Source organism: Cynocephalus volans, chromosome 12, assembly GCF_027409185.1.
Source record: "Cynocephalus volans isolate mCynVol1 chromosome 12, mCynVol1.pri, whole genome shotgun sequence".
NCBI classification, from domain to species: domain Eukaryota; kingdom Metazoa; phylum Chordata; class Mammalia; order Dermoptera; family Cynocephalidae; genus Cynocephalus; species Cynocephalus volans.
The window spans coordinates 87,698,826-87,715,060 of record NC_084471.1 but is presented as its reverse complement, the minus strand read 5'-3'; the positions used below and the strand labels follow the sequence as shown (position 1 = coordinate 87,715,060).

The 16,235-nt window shown below is 42.1% G+C and overlaps 1 protein-coding gene and 1 long non-coding RNA gene across 4 annotated transcripts in view; one reads left to right on the top strand and one right to left on the bottom strand.

Annotated features, from left to right (window-relative positions):
- Nucleotides 1–2,240: 2,240 nt before the first annotated feature.
- LOC134360723 (uncharacterized) lies at nt 2,241–7,962 on the bottom strand. Its single transcript, XR_010021347.1, has 2 exons — nt 7,524–7,962; nt 2,241–4,017 (listed from the first exon to the last, which is right to left on the bottom strand). It is a non-coding gene; the product is annotated as an uncharacterized LOC134360723 (long non-coding RNA).
- The window catches only part of RASSF8 (Ras association domain family member 8), a 120,914-nt gene continuing 112,300 nt past the window's right edge, over nt 7,622–16,235 (top strand). The window contains exon 1 of one of the 3 annotated variants that reach the window (XM_063075435.1): nt 7,622–7,778. The gene's annotated coding sequence lies outside the window, so the exon portion shown is untranslated. Of the gene's footprint in view, nt 7,779–8,506; nt 8,590–16,235 lie in introns of those variants that run through there. The other 2 variants (XM_063075433.1, XM_063075434.1) reach the window with 2 other exon arrangements.

Genomic DNA, 16,235 nt, shown 5'->3' with positions numbered 1-16,235 from the left:
TGCAGGCCACCAACTCCTTGCTGAGGTGAGTACAGTACTAGGGGATGTTGTTGTGATTTCAGCCAAAGTAATGGTTTTTACAATTTCCATGTCAGTAGTCGTTTATTTTTACCCCAGCCTGACGCTAAAGGAAATTTCTCTCTTTCCTAGAGTTAAAATACACACACACACATAGAATATACGATTTTCCTCTCTTCCTTCAGAGCCTACAGTCGCTAGTGTGTTGCCACTCTTGCCCCCTACCCACCCGTGTTCAATTGCTAGCATGTGTTCCATGAGTCTAAATCAGTGTCTTTGGCAGAAGCTCTGGGGCTGGTGTAGGAAGAGAAGGAAGCACCGAGTTGCTGGAGGCACTGTACCACTTCTGGAGCTCTCTGACTGCCTCTTTCACCCCCACATCGCATGCCAGAGCTTTACCCCCCACCCCCTCGCACCTCCTAGGACAGCCTCCGGGCACTCCCCTGAAATGTAGATGTATGAACTACATGGCCTTTGTTTTTCCCAAAGACCCACCAATAGCACCCAGGATGTGTGTGGCTCCTTGGGCTAAATTTAGCAAGAGAACAGCATGGGAAAGACTTTCACTCTATGCCCTCCTCCCTGTGCTCCCATTATATTTTCCTGTTAAACTCCCATTATATTTTCCTGTTAAAGCATCAAAAAATGTCAGACAGGTTGAGATTGAACATTTGTTATGTGAAGAGTTGTGGGAAGACTATCTGAAGAGTGAGAAGTAGATTGCAGAGGCTGCCAGGGGAGACAGAAATCCTGGTGGGCAGCAAAGAGTATTGGCAGAGGAAAGGTAAGCAGGCAAGTACATTTCTAGGGTCAGTGGGAGACAAGAAAGGGGGAGACTGGCAAGTGGGCCTCCTACGTTAACCTTAACCCAAGGTCCTCTTGTTCCATCCTAGACACTCCAGATCTATCCTAAATTTTCCAAACATCCTTAGTTCCTCTCCTCTCCTCTCCTGCACCTTGTCTCAGTCCCAGAAGCCACCACCAGTTGCCACTGCTTGGTCCAAAGGGCAGGTGAAGGGAGACAGAGTTCCCAACCCCCCGCTAGAAGAGGAGACGTGCCCCTTGCATCCCCAGCTGTACTCTGACCATATTTTCCTTTAGAAACAAGGCCATGCATATTATGTTGCCTCTACAGTACTTTCAATAGTATGTTTCAGATGCTACAGGATTCTTAGGGTTTAGTCTGGGGCTCTAACCCATATGACAGTGTTTCCACGTGTAGTGGATACAGTTGGTACCCTGCCCAGATCTCCTTCTTGAGGTGGTGCACATATCCTTAGTTTCTGGAGTGTTGGTTCCTCTCGGAGAATTACTCTTGTCCTTGCAAGAACACTCATAGATAGATGCTGCCTTGCTTGGGGGGTTACCACCAACCCACTGCCAAAGAGTGACCAACAATGGGGTACAAAAGGCCAATCTCCTTGCCTCAAGAGGAGCAACTCTGTGGTGCCAATTCCTGCTCTAGAGTTCCCCACAGGATCAGGCCAAAGCTGTCTCTAGCTGAGAGCCTGCCCTTGCTTAGCTCTATCCCCTACTCCATGCTACCTCCCTCTCTCCCTTCTCCTGAGAGCACGCCCTCAATATATCACTCGCACAGGAATATCTAAGGCTCTGCTTGCAGGCAATCTGACCTAAGACACATGCATATCCTATATGTTTATTAAAGGTCCTTTACTGTCACCAGAGCCATCATATACATCTCTGGGGAAATGATGGGTAAGATGAGAAGTGGCTTGACAGGACCCCAAAACCAAACCTGGATATACAACCCAACTCAATTTATAATACACCTGGGCGTATGCCTAGTATCTGCTCTCTTGCTGACATTAACAGACCACATTCTATCAAATCTGAAATGAAGATTTACTTATTCATACTCTAAGTAATTTTTTCTCACTACAGTATATGAACTATTATACTTATTGAAAGAATTAGCTACATAGTGTTTATTATTAACCAACATATCTGTTAGAATTCTTAACAATGCGGCTGTGGCTAGATGATCATAAATTATTTCATAACAGTGGTTCTTGCTATGATGGTATAAATCTCACAATTTAAAATCAATTGCTGTTTTGTTTTTGTTTGTTTGTTTCTCTCCCTGAACTGTAAACTCTACTATTGAGGATGGTTGGGTCCCTGATAGGGAGGCTCTGGTTAATCTAACAGTGTTATAAAACAGATCAGATTTTCTGTTTTCAACTAATAAAAATATAATTAAATACATGAAGGCGAAGCAGAACATAATTTAATTTTTTTGCTATGATTCAGAAGTCATATCAGGATCATCATTATAAACCTCAATTATTGTACTGCAGAAGCATAAGGAGATTGGTGAGTGGCATTTGGGTTAAAGGAATGGTGTACAGATTTTACTGCATGTATTTACAAAGATGCAACTCCATAACATCTGGTACCTCATCTACTGTTTTCCCCCAATATTCTTATCCTAATACAGGTTCTGTGCAGTCCCCCATATTTAATCTTGGCTGACTAAATCCATTCTTGTAACCTACAACAAAAAAATCAAGACTTTTTAATTTTCATAGGATTATCCTCTCAAAAAGCTTCCACCTAAAGAAGGACTAATCATATTTTAAATCCTATTTCTGAATATACGTGGAGTATTCCTTTTGGCTTAAGCTGTCATAGTTTTCATTTATAGCTTATGCTTTATTTTCTTTCCATGCTGTATTTTATTGTTTAACAAAATATACTGATCATCACTTTCCTGCCCCATCAGATTAGTGGAAGGTCTTTGAAGGGGTTATTTAAGACTTGGCATCTAAACATTTTTTTTTTAAGAAAAAATTATCATTAAATTGAAAATTCCCACAGATCTGAGAACTGTCAGTTGTTTCTAAAAAGACCTTTTACGTTGGTCAAATAAATCACATTATAGATTACTGTAGTTATTCAGTATGTGAATAAGATTTTCTTTAGAAATGGGAAAGAATACCATATTTACTTGCTTAATACACACATATATTGAACAGGATATAATTTTTTCCTTTTTCCTTCCAAACTTATCAGTAAGAGTGACTAAATGAAGGCTTGGTACACTAGGCTGAAGAAGTCTAAATGATGCCATTTGTATAGACTGAAAAAGTGATTAAACATCAGGATGAGCAGAATTAAACGGGAGAAGATATACATACAACGGTACTTCAGAAAGTTCTCTGAAAAAGAGAATTAAAAGATAACACAAATCCTTGCAGGAACTTTGTGAAGTACCTTCTTACTATTTTCTTCTCAAAAACAGGAAGAAAATTACACGAAGGCAAATATATAAAAATTAGTATTATAATAGTTCCCTTGATCAGAACTTCTTCGAATTCTTCCTGCCATAGACCGTAAGGGCTTCCGTGACTTCCTATGCTTAATATCACATCGTCCCCTAATAAATTTTTTTTTTAAGACCATCATCTATCTTTCAAGATGCATCAACTTTGCCATAAACAAAAATGTTCTGGAACATTGATTTTATACTATTGCATTTGAAAGCCCTTCTTTCTCAGCTAGTGAATAGTTAGTCATCTTTTAAGTCATCTCCTCTGTGAAGCCTTTTCCAATCTCCTTTTCTCCAGGCAAAATTTATCCTTTCCTTCAATGCACACTCATAGAACTTTCTATATACCTCTTTTTGACCCCTTATGTCACTATATTGTAGTTATTTGTTGTATCAGTTAGCAACTGTGTTTGGCTATCATTAGGAGACCTGCTATTTCTATCTCACATAAAAGAAATTCAGAAGTAGGGAGCTCAGGTTCTTAGGTGACTCTTTTCACACTTCTGATGTCTTCCTTAGCATAGGACTTCAGGCTTTAAGGTAGTTTTGATACCACAGGATTGTTGCTGTAGCTCCAGCTATCACATCCATGTTCAGGCAGTCAAGCCTGCCAGTACCTCACCACCAGCACATAAAGAAGGAGTTTTTCCAGGAGTTCCACAGAACAACTTCCATCCACATACCATTGACCTGTACTTAGTTGTCCCCATCTGCAAGGAAGATTATAAAATGAAAATTTTCAGCTGTACACAAAATCAGTTTCCTGTTACTAAGAAAGAAGGGGAGAAAGGGAGTGGGATAAACAGCCAGCATTATCTGCTTCATTTTCTTTTTTTGGCATATGTTTCCTTAGATGGACTGTGAGCTCCCAGAAGGTCGAGATTATGTCATGTTCATTTTGTAATCCCACAACCTAGCATAGTACCAGAGTTTATCATTACTTTTTAAAATTGTTATTAATTGAAAGAAGAATAAAAATCTCAGTTGGTTATATGTTAAAGAAGGAAGATCAAAGAAAGGTGTAACAGGGCAGTGGGTGGAATTAGTTTATTCAGTGCATACATTCATCTCTTACTTCAACTAATATTAATCAAGCTCCTAATCTGAGGTAGGACCTGTGTCAGGCAGGGGGGATACAGCGATGAGTCCAACATAGTCCCTGGCATTAAGGAAGAGATAGGGCTGTGGTTGGGGCAAGATAGTAAAGGCTCCACAAGTAAACAAGCAATTTCAGGGTAATGTGCTAAGAGGACAGACTCAGTATTCCTTACCTGAAATGCTTGGGACCAGAAGTGGTTTAGATTTCAGGTTTTTTAGACTTTGGAATATTTGCATCATATACTCGTATTCTTACCAGTTCAGCATCTCTAATGTGAAAGTCCAAACCCTGAAATGCTCCAATGAACAATTCTCCTTTGACAACCATGTTGGTGTTCAAAATGTTTCAGATTTTAGAGCATTTTGGATTTCGGATTTTCACATTAGGGGTACTCAACCTAACTTGGAAGTGGTCAGAGACAAGAGCTTCCATTTGAGAAGTTAAGATTATCTGTAAATAGTTTATTATGGGTGAAACAGAGTAGGGGAAGATGTCGGAGAGAAGAGGAAAGACCGGTGGGGCTGGATAATAATCTCGTAAGTTATACTCAGAAGTTCATAATTTATTTCGCAAGCACCACATGCCTATCTGTCATAAAATTTCCATTTCTGTGGCCCCTCCTGGACTTCCTCATCAAAGGATTTACCAACACTTTGCGCTTGATGAATTCAGAACCACTGACAATTCCTTTCTGGGTTAGCAGCATCTTGGCTGGTCTAGAATGTAGTCACAGCTGTGTTCCACAGAACTTACCATGGAACAACGATCTTCCCAGCAACCCATCTTACAAAGTGGTATTCCCTGGTGGACCGATTTAGGAAATGCAAGTCGAGACACATATTTCTCAAACTTGGCAATATGACTCTACTGGACATCGTAAAAGAGTTGCCAGGGATTTTGAGAGAAGGGGATTTATCCCTACGAACTGCAGATGTAAACTAGATTTTCTTAGCTTAACACCCTGGGTTTCAGTTACATGTGTCACTGTATGGATACAGATTTCGTTGAGGTAACGAGTTGCCACTTCAGCAACTTTACAGTCAAATCAGTTATCCCAAAGATGATTTGACAAGTAATGTAGACACTTGTCATCTCTCCCCACAAGTAATTCAGTTCAATTCATCTCATAACATACATGGCTAGAAATGTATATTAATCAATTCCTATTCTCAGAGAAAGAGACGTCCCCTTCACCATAAAGCAGAGGTCAGAGAACGAGAAGATGCTATGATTTGAAGATGCTATGCTGTTGGCCTTGAAAGCAGAGGAAGGGGCCACAAGCCAAGGAATGCAGATAGGCATCTAGAAACCCAGAAAGGTAAGGAAATGGATGCTCCCCTGGAGCCTCCAGAAGGAGTAGAGCCCACAACTTGATCTCAGATTTCTGATCTCCAGGGCTGCAAGATAATACATTCTCGTTTTAAGCCACTAAACCTTGTGGTAATTTGCTACAGTAGTGATAGAAAACCAATGCATGCTTGGGAACACATCTCCAGGTGCAGCCCCTCCTTTCTTTTCTACTCCACATTAGTCTCTTTCCCTTTGGATTTACCTCTTTTCTGAATCCATCCTTTCAAATTGTTTTCTAAAAAAAATTAAATCTGATTATGTCACAGGATTTGAAGTCCATGAGTACTCACCAATTCCAGTTACATTCCTTTCCAGGACTATAATTAGAAACTGTAACTAAGGGTTGTTTACAAATTCCATCAAGGACATTTGGTGTGATCTCAGGAAGGCTGAACAGGGATGTGATTATAGCTAAAAAGAGCTTAACATAAATCACACTATACTCTGAAGAAAGAATGCATTTACCAAATGGGGCTGAGATAGGGAAGAATTTTTTGTGGGTTTATACAGCATTGGATGGAGGCAAATTCACTGACTTTGGTAGCTACCAGTAAGCACACTCTGGGTTGGAGGCCAGGATACTTCACCAGGTACTTGGACCTTAGGAAGCTTCCCCTAAACAGTAGATGTGGTTATTCAATCATAGTAAATTTAATCCTAATTTAAGTGCTAGGCACATGAGAATTGGTTGTTGTAAGTTAGTCAACTTTTTCACCTCAGAACACATGATAAAATTGAGGTCTGGATCCTCCTGGTGACAAACAGAAACTAGATTAAAGGTCAGCTACCCTATAAGATCCTGAATCCTGGTTTAACCTGGTTTAACAGCCACACTCCCACCTGCTGTCACTCATCCCTGTTTCAAGACATCCACAAAAGAGGGATGACTACCACAGCTAAAGGAGGAGTAAAGTTCTAAGAGGGAAGGAGAAGTTAACATAGGCAAATGCCACAAAAGGCATGACAAGAAGGGGATTAAATTTTTCCATTAGATTTGGCAATTAGCTGTGACTGATGTTCAGTGGAGTGAAAGGCTGACAAGGCAACGATAGCTAGAACACATTCACGTTAAAGCTAGACAACTCCTTTGAGAAAAGTATAGCAGCGTTAAGGGAGGATCCATGCCCTAGAGTTTCACCTTTAAATAATATCCCCTTAGGTTTTGCATTTGGATCATGGAGAGCTCTTCTCCCTAAATCCTCCAAATGTTGTTTTGTCAAATTTTAGTCTTACCATCTCTTTCTCCTCAGTCCACCTGCGAAGTCGAGGAACTAATGAGCTGTGAAATAACTAAAGGTCAAAAAACAAGAGGAAGAAAGGGCTAAAAAACCAAAACTCAGAACCAAACAAATCAAGGCCCGAGTTAGATGAGCTGTAACGAGTTGTGCTTCAAATTTAATGTCCTTGTTTATTATTTTAAAAAGCCAGTGTCTGGAGAATTAAAAATGGGGGCATTTTACAGTTGGAATGCTTTCTCGGCTCGCATCCATTATGTGCACCCCATCTCTCTCTCCATAGCAATAGCTGTTGTTAAGTTGCAGGCATGTGTCAGCACGAGCCTGTACCAAAGACTGAATTTGGTCCAGTGGCTTGAGGGTGCATGCCACAAAAACCAAAGAGTGGAGCGTGAAAACAACATACATATCTGCAATTCCAGATGAAAGCACTGGTTTCCTTCCTTGATTACCTGCTATTTTTAAAGGGGGGTGGGGGGGAGAGCGGTCTTTTGAATTTGAGCCCAGCTCTTCCTAAACTTTTGTTACTCACGTCTGATTCATTCGCTGTTTTCGGTGGGTTTTTTTTTTTTTTTTTTTTCCGTCTCCTGCCTCTGTCATTGCCTGCTGCTGAGGGGGACGCTGAATCACCGCCACTCTGGATGAAAAGCAATTGAAACCCAGTCCTTGGGGGATGGAACGGATCTGGTTATTTCCCCCTGTGTGCGGATAAAGCCTCCTACTTTCCGGGGCAGCGCAGAGGGCAGGTTTACAAGTCTCAGCCCGGTCTATGGAAGATTTTGCACGCGTGAGTGTCCGCGAGGCCCTGGTCATCTCACCACGTCTGGTCCACAGGCCTCGGCGGTGGGGGAGCGTGTGGCGGGCCGAGCAGCCTCTGGGGCGTGCTGGGGCCCGCGGGCTGGGCGCCGGTGGGCCCGATGGCCGCGCCGCGCTCCCCCGCCGCTTTAAAAGCTCCCACAATGCAGCGCTGGCGTCCCAGTTCCGTTACACTGTCTCTGCCGGCGCCGGCCAGTGGCCGAGGCGCGGGCGGGGGAGCCGGGAGCCGCGGCTGTAACCCGAGCGCCGGCCGAGGGGGGCGCCCCCGCGCCGCTCCTCTCGCGCGCTCGGCCCGCGGCCCGGCGAAGGGGCGGAGCTGCCCGGCCCGGCCCCCAGCCCGGCCCCCAGCCCAGAGGCACCGGCCGCGGGAGCGAGGCGGCCGCCGACTTCGCCGCCCGCGTTCGTCTGCCGCCCCGCGCAGCGCCCCGTACGGCGCCCGCTGCCCGCCGCCCCGCTCCTCGCCGAGCCTCGCCCACCCGTCCGCGGCGGCTCTGGGGGCGGCTCTCGCGGCGGCCCCGTCGCTGCCCGCGCGGTCGCGTAGCCCGGCACCCCCGCCAGGGGCGTCCGCGCTCACCTCGCGCCGGCCGGAGAGGTGTGCGGAGAGGGCGCGCCCGCGAGCCGGAGCCTCCCGCCGGTGCGGAGCGCGCGGCCCCGGGGGGAGGCCGGGGAGGGCGGCGCGGGGACAGGCGTTAGGCGGCCGCAGCGCTCCGGGCGCCGCCGCCCCCAGCGCCCCGGCCGGCCCTGCCGGGCTGCCTGCGGGGGCGGCGCAGTTGCGAAACTGAGTGAGTATTAACTTTACTTGGCGGCCGCGGTTTCTGGGCAGCGCCGGGACCCCGCCCTCCCCTCCCGGAGCCGCGGGGCTGGCCCTTCCCCGCCCCCTCTCCCCGCACCCTGGGTGCCTGCGCCCCTGCTGCCCGCAGCCTGCGCCCGCCGCGGGCTCCCACCTCCTCGGCGGTCACTTTTCCCCTGTGTGTCACCCTTTGCGCCTTCTCCCCGCGGCACACGCGCCGCCGACTGAAAAGTACCAGCTCGTTCGTGGCTTGTCTGCTTCCTCTCAGTGTCCTTGGCAGGGGAGTTTAGAGGCCACTTTTGTTGGGAAGGGAAATGTTCTTTAGTATTTTTTCTCCAGATGGAAATCGGATGCTCGTTGGCCGGGCGGCGGTTTGGTGAACGCTTATTTTCTTCCTCTGAAAAAGATTATTGGTTTGTAGGTTTTAAAATTTTGTTTGAACGATTAATCATCCTGCGTCCCAATTCCGCCTTGCCGCCAACCCCTTTGGGGAGGAGTGTCCAGAAGAGAGGACTTTGAGAGTAATTCCTTTTTGCGAACTAGAAACTTTGAGGGAATAAATCGCCGAAAACCTGATACAACGCAACTTTAAGGGACGTGAACCTTCAGTGTGGGTCCTTGTGCGGCACTGGGTTTTACAAGCCGAGTACCTGGGTTCGTAATCGAGTGTTGCGTTGTTATTTTAGCATCATAGAGCCGCCTGGTGTTTGTTGCTAAACCACTACTTTCCCGGCATCAAGTGGCATCTTGAGCAGTGCAATCGTAGGTTAAAATTGCAGGTCAATATCGCCCATTATCTTTAGGGACTTAGAAGGAAAATAGATGCAGGGCACGTTCCGTAGCTGACTTTAACCTATCAGACTAGCTCTGTCAATACATCAAAGCATTGCATTTAAAAAAATTTTCTCCAGCCTGGTGACAGCAGGGACGAACATTTATGGATTTTCCAATAGATTGTGGCTCAGCAATTCTTAGTGAGATCTATTTTGACCCCAGGAAGCATCTTTAAATATGTATAGATCTCTGCTTTTCTGTCCGTTGGATTAACCACTCATTCTGGTAGAGGTGGTTTTCTTTTTTCCTTTTTTAAAAGTCTTTCATCTTGGGGGTTGTCAGGAGTTGCGATCATATTATGAAGGAACAGAAAACGAGAAGGTTTTTAAATCTGTTTTCAACATCCTGTCCTTTGTCTGGGTGAGGCGATACTGAATGCCAGCCAGACCTCTGCAGGGAGAGGTGCAGGGTAGACCCAAGAATCAGGACACAGGACCCACCACTATCATTTTGGGAAGTGGTTTGTGTGAGTTTTACCTTTTAGCGAGCATATTAATGGTATTCTTAATTTTATTTATCTCCATGGGGAACTCTCCCCAAACCATCAGAATTACACATGACCTTACCCCACTGTAAGAGGACTGAACGTAATTTGATGATTATTCTGTTGAAGGATCTGACACAACAAAATATCATTTGTAATGTAGATGATAAAACCTTTTAAAAATCTTCCCCTTCCTCATTTTTTCCCACCTTTTAAGAGTCTCAAGGTGGTACTGTCCATAATAGACACAATTGGCAGTAATGCACTGAAGTCTTTCTAGGTTCATTGATCAAGCCTCCTTTCTGATCCTCAGTAGCTCATGGGGATATTAGAGGGAGCAAATCATGGGATTTGCAGATAGGAAAGGCATTTCAGTTTGTGGAAGTGTCAGTGTGCTACAGGGAAAAGCAGTTACAAAGAAGAGAGTGTTTAAGTAGTCTCTAGGGTGGGTGCTTACTGACTTTGGCATTTGGTTGAGATATTTGGGAGTTGCAGATTTAAAATTCTACATGATATGGTATCATTTCTTTTTGCCTTTTATTTTCTTAAAGATTTCGACTTTTTAATCTGAATCTTCAGTGCTTGGCTTTTATAGTCTTCTGTACTTGGTGGCTTGTATCAATTTTTGACTTGAATACTTTGCATTTTGAAAAATAATTAATTCTTCAAGGTTTCTTATTAATTGATCTGTTCTGTGTTGATGTACATAATGACTTGGGAGTAAAAGTATTGTTTGCTGCAGGAGATTGTTGCTCTTTTCATTATAGTTAATTCCTGGAATAATGGCTTTGCTCATTTATTGTAAAATATTAAGGTGCTGGATGTTTTGCTAGTGTTCAGAACATTGCAAAACTCTTTGCAGGTATAAGTGGAGTGGGGATGGGAGTTGGATGGGAAAACATTATGCATCATAAATCTGAGTATTTGGAGTTAAGAAATAATGTATCACCTGTTTACTCTCCTTGGAAGCTAGCTTGTTCCAGCCCTAAAAAGATTTCAAAATTCAAAGTGTAGAAATAGTTTTCAAGTACACTGGGTGTGAAAAGAATGTTTACCCCACAGCCAGCCAGCCAGACTTGGGTGGTAAGTGTGACTTTGTCAATTCTGAGGTGAGTGTGCGTGGCCATGCTACTTCAATCTCTGTGATCTACAGTTTGCTTTCTGTAAATGGGGATACTACTACTAACAGAGATGTTATGATGGAGTAGAACACCCCATACAGTGCCTGGCATGTCTTAGCTGGTGAAAGTCAGCTTCTCTAACTTCTCCAGAACTGAGCTCTTGATCACCCAAACTTGCAAACTGTTCCTCCTTTTTTTTTTCATCTCATCCATCTCACTCCACTCTCTTCTGTTCTATCAGCTCCAGCACAGCAGTTTGTCACAAAATCCTGTCCATTTTTCCTGAAAAATCTCTTTTAGACCTGTCTTGATTTTCAGTTTCCACTATGCCACCATCTTAGTTCAAGCCGGTGTTCTCTATCTTCCCCTGGTGTAGTGGCTTCCTGCACACACTCTGCACCCCTTCCAGTCTGTTTTCCCACCAGCAGCCTGAAAAGAAGGGGGAAAAAAAAATCATTGGCTGTTTTGAAGTCTTCACAGCTTTCAGGAAACACATTAATTCTTGGGATAAGTTGTAAAGTCCACAGCCTGCCTTCAAGGTCCTGCATGATTTGGCCCTTGCCCCACTCCCTACATCTCTTGCCTGCATAGTTGGCCAGTTCTCCAGCAGACTTTTGCTGGGTGCTAACTCAATATTCTTTCTTATAAAGGTCTCTGAGAAGACCTTATCATCATGTAAATTGGGGTTCCTTTATTTTCTCCCCTATAGCATAATCATTTTTTTTTCTTAATATTTACCATAATTTAAAATTATATATTATCTAATTATTTAATGTTTCTCTCTTGCCCTTGAGGTCAATATAAGGTTAATAATGCCTGGTTTATTCACTGGTGCCTTGTATATATAGTAGGTGCTCAATAAATATTTGTTGATATAGTGAACAAGATAGTAATAACAGTTTTGTATTCGTATCTTTATTGCCTTCTTTATCACTGTTAAATTTGCTTTTCATGACGGAAAAGCCAGATCAGCACTCTCCTATGTTCCTTCTTTGCTGGTTATGTATATAATATGAAACAACCTTTGCAGGTATTAGGTAAAATTAATGCATTTAGGCTCTCGGGAAGATTCATAGTTAGTAATAAGTTGACCTTTTAGTTAGTGTTACCCTTGTGATTTTCTGTTGTAGATAATCCTTTTCTAAGTACATCATTAAAATAATTATGCTTTTTCTCATCAGTGCAGGATTACTGGGAGAAAATTTCTTACCATGCCATACCGTTTTACACAATGTCACATGCTAGCATGTTAGTGAGCTGCTGTTGATTGCTCAGTGCCAGACTTCAAAGGAAGGTTGGGAAAACTCTGCCAGAAAAATGCGAGTTACACTTCTAAGGATGTTCAGTACTGTCTAGCTGTTGATGTGACTTGCATAACTAGACATCGTTTGACAGTACAGTTAAGGGAGAGGAATAGTCGTTTAAAAATGGGAATCACCTAGAGGTCTGGAAGTTCTTTCTTTCTCTCACTAAAGCATTCCTTGTTTTAGCCAGAGAAGTCTCATGACCTTCCAAGGCCAGAAGACGCTTAAAGCTTTGTTTGAATATTTTCGTCATGTGGTTGCTCTTTTCAAAAATAAAAAAATTAGTTTGATATCCTATAACTCTGAAGTACCTATGTCCTATGATTGATGTTTGTAGTCTCTACTTCCATAATCATCTGCATTTCCTTTTGACTTGTTTTTTAGGACTATAGTTTTCCTTCAGAGTTATCTCCTCATAGTCTTAGAGTATAATTCCAGTTCTATTCTAGTTTTTTGTCTTGCAGATCACTAAGTTTACAGAGGACTTTAGAGTTTATTCTAATGCCCTCACAATTTATGCCTTTGGACTCAACCACTGGGTTTCTCCAAACTGTGCTACCTCTGTGTGACCTGGACCCCAAGCTTTCACCAGCCTGGATGCCCTTGTGCTGGGAGAGCAGGGAGGATTAAAGCAGTGTTTCTGATCTCCTGTTGTGCCAAGCTCTGCGCTAGGTGCTCTCACAGAGGAGTAGTTTCCCCAATCAAAATCATAAAAAAGGAGCTTAAGCTTTTCATACTTGTGCTTCACTCAAGGAAATTGTTTTTCCTGTTCCCTCATTTCCCACCTCTCATTTTCTGGTCAGGAAGACACCACCAGATAGAGATGCCCTTTTTAGCCAGACCCTTTACCTTACCTTGGTGCTTATTTAGACCTGATTTTACCTGTATAAAAATATTGGGAGTGAGGTGGGAGGGGGAATACCATGTGATTTGCTTTGTGTGGGGCCTCTGTGCCCCCAGGACATTTGCATCATGGTGGCCACCACTGTGGAAGAGGGGAAGGTTATGGTTGGGAGCCCTTGTTATTTTTTTTCCCTCATGTACATGTGCCTACTGGTTACTTGAGTGACCTTGAACAAGTTGCCTGGAGCTTTTTAGCACTAATAATATTTATTACCTATTTATTTCAGAGCCTTGGTATGGAATTCAGAAGACTTATCTTTGGCAGTTTTTTTAAAAAAATCACATTCAGAAATATCACACAAGTCATTACTATGAACTCCAGCACTGTCCAAGTTTTATGCATTAACAAAAATATTTTCTTAGTCACTAGCATATGTTTTACTCTTTGTTTTGAAAAGAAATCAGATATTAATGTAGGTTGTAACAAGAAGAGATTTGTAATAATTTTCCACCGGGTTTTATTCATGTAGGTGATATATTTTGTCACTCTTGTTAGCTGTCATAGGCATCTGAGTGCTAAATCACATTTATCCTTAATTATAGTAATTTTATTATTGGAAAATCACTTAAGATTAAATTATTCTTCCAGGTATAATTCAAGTATATATGTTGAAAAACAGTAAGGTTCACTTAATGGATAGACAGTGGACAGAAGAATATTTTACTTTTATTTTTGCTTAGATTATTTGAATAGATTTGTAATCTGTGAAATCCTGCTGTAGAAATACCATTGAGAAATAGGTTGGGGATATTTTGTCATGTTTAAGGTAAAATTTGGCCATTTCTATAGGAGGTTCTAATACCTGATGCATTAGATGTCAGAAAACCCTAAAGTAGTTTGTGCTGTATTTTTCTTATTTTTTTAATTGTGTAATGACTTCCCTCCCTTATATTTGTTTTTTTAAAACAGCTTTTTAAAGATGTAATTGACGTGTAAGAAACTGCACATATTTAACTGTACAATTTTACAAGCTTTGACTTATAGGTACATGTGAAATCATCACTGCAGTGAAGATAATGAACATCACAGTTCAAGATAATGAACAATCCCCCAAATTTCTTCATCCTGCTTTGTAATTTTTCCCCCTTCCCCAAACCTCTGCTTTGCTTTCTGTCACGATAGATGTTTGCATTTTCTAGAATTTTAGAGTAATGGAATCATGCAGTATTGTCCTAGCTTTGTTTTCTGATGCTATAACAATAGCTGAGACTGGGTAATCTTGGTGGAGGCTCTGTACAGAGTCCCATGGCAATGCAGGGTATCACATGGCGAGAATGGCGCGAGCAAAAGCCCTTTAACATGCTTACTTGCTTCTCCTTATAAAGCCACGAGTGCCGCTCCCCTGATAACCCACTAAACCATTAACCCATTACTCCAGGAATGGATTAATCCATTCACAAGGACATAGTCGTCACGATCCTCTCACCTCTTAAAGTCCCCACCTTTCAACACTGTCACAGTCTGATTTCCCATCCTCTAAACACTGTTAAAATGGGGATCAAGCTTCTAGGAGTTTGGGGGGGTACATTCAACCCACAGCAGCCAGTGATGCTGAGCATCTTTTTATTTGTTTTTTGTTATCTTTATATCTTTGGTGAAGTATCTGTTCACGTCTTTTGCCCATGTTTTTATTGGGTCGAGTGTTTTCTTATTGTTGAGTTTTGAGAGTTTTTATGTATTTTGGATACAAATTCTTCGTCAGATATATGCTTTGCAAAGATTTTCTCCTATTTTGTGGTTTGTCTTTTCATTCTCTTAACAGTGACTTTTGAAGAGCAGAAGGTTTTGATTTTAATCAATTCCAACTTATGAATCTGTTCTTTTACAGATTGTGCTTTTACTGTTGTATTTAAGAAATCTTTGCCTAACCCAAGGTCACAAAGATTTTCTCCTATGTTTTCTTTTACAAGTTTTATAGTATTAGGTTTTAGATTTAGGTCTATGATTCATTTCTCTTAACTTTTTAATATGGTATGCTATGGATTGAAGTTCATTTTCTGCATGTGAATATCTAGTTGTTCCAACATTGTTAAAAAGCCTATTCTTTCTCCACTGAAATTGTCTTTTACCTTTGTCAAAAACAAGTTATCTATTATAATAGCTCCTTTTCATTGTATCAACATATTGTCTATTATGTTCCTATTAATTGACATTCATAGCTGGCTAACACAAACTAAATGAAAAACAACTAAATTCAACACTTGATAATGTGTGTTTGTCATGTTTACTTTAATAAAAAATTCTAGTTTCCTTCCTATATAGCCTTTCCTACTCAAACATTTCTTCTCACTCTCTTCCTTTCTCTTTTTGTTTGTTCTCATTTTAATAATAAAGTCTGATGGCAGGGGTACATAGACACCTTGCCCCTTTTAACCAATCTCAAATACACTTTTTGTTATCTTTCCTGTTAATGACAATTATTTCTCTCTTTGAAAATCTCCCAACCTAGATTAGCTCCTTTATTTTAATTTTTCTAGTCTTGATTATTTGTCTCTACCCCTGTTCTATTCTGTTGAGTAATGGCATGTGGTATGTGTTGGAAAGAGTGCCCACTTAAGTTAAAAGCCTGGCTGTACCTGCATAGCCTTGGAAAAGTTACGAGGTTTACTGAGCCTCAATTCCAAATCATTAAATGGGGCTACTAATTTATCACTCAGCGTTGTTTTAAAGTAAAAGAGATGTTGATATGTGTTCATATATGAATGTATATGAAGTGTCTCAGTGGAGAATTGGTGACTTTCCCCCTTGTCTGACTCCTGTGAGTTCTGTATAGTTGTTATGTCCAAACTGGGAGTCTGGATAGACCTCAGTGCTCTTTGTGGAGGTCAGGCACTGACCCCTCTGAAGTCTGTCCAGGCTGATGGTTCTTGGGAGCTCTGGAGTTAGAGAGAACATTGGCAGTATAGGTCATCCAAGGGTGGGAGAGAATGTTTGTTAACTCCCACACTCCGGAGTCTGCTGTCTCCAAAGGCTTTCTCCATCAGTAGTCCT